Consider the following 910-nt stretch of genomic DNA (forward strand, 5'->3'; position numbering starts at 1 on the left):
CCTGTATCAGCCGCACAGTGGGGGGAATCCAAGCTCCTAATAACTTACCGAGAAAAAAAGAGAGAAGACTAGAATAAAATAAGAAATAAAAGAGGAGACATAACTGATAGCAGAGATATGCAAAGGTTCATAAGAGACAGCTATGAACAATTATACACCAACAAAATTGACAATCTAAAAGGTATGGATGGATAAATTCCTAGAAACATAAAATCTATCAAGACTGAATCATGAAGAAATAGAATCTCCAATGAGACCAATAACAAGTAAAAAGATTGAATTGGTAATTAAAAACCACCCAACAACAACAACAAAAAACCCAAGGCCATATGCTTCACTGGTGAATTCTACCAAACATTTAAAGAATTATTGATCAATTCTCGGCCTTTTGGCTAAGATCAAGTATAGTACTTGTACTTATCAGTTTAAAGAATTATTGCCAATCCTTCTCAAACTCTTCCAAAACATTAAAAAGGAGGAGGGAACACTCCCAAACTATTTATGAGGCTAGAATTATCCTGATACCAAAGCCAGATAAAGATAGTACTAAAAAATGAAAACCACAGGTCAATATCTCTGATGAATACAGATACAAAAATCTTCGATCAAGTGGGATTTTCCCTAAGCAGTCTTTAAAAAGAACAAAGCTGAAGGCATCACGAGGTGAAGGGTTAAAGAAGTACAAATTAGTAGTTGATAGATGGTCACAGGGACTGGGGAGCACAGCATAGGGAATGCAGTCAGCATTAATGTAGTGGCTAGGTGGAGAGCCAGAGGAGAGAAAGAACAATTAGGGGGATCGTTTTAAAAATTATGTAAATGTCTAACCAATGTGCTGTATGTATACTTGAAACTGATAATAAAATTAAATTTTTAAAAAAGGCAAAAAATAACAGGTGTTGGCAAGGAT

At 35.2% G+C, this 910-nt stretch overlaps 1 pseudogene; it reads left to right on the plus strand.

The window, feature by feature from the left end:
• Nucleotides 1–372: 372 nt before the first annotated feature.
• Nucleotides 373–552, plus strand: LOC120610696 (uncharacterized; annotated as a pseudogene).
• The last annotated feature ends 358 nt before the right edge of the window (nt 553–910 follow it).

This window comes from Pteropus medius, unplaced genomic scaffold (assembly GCF_902729225.1).
Source record: "Pteropus medius unplaced genomic scaffold, Ma_sr-lr_union100, whole genome shotgun sequence".
In the NCBI taxonomy this organism is placed as follows: Eukaryota; Metazoa; Chordata; class Mammalia; order Chiroptera; family Pteropodidae; genus Pteropus; species Pteropus medius.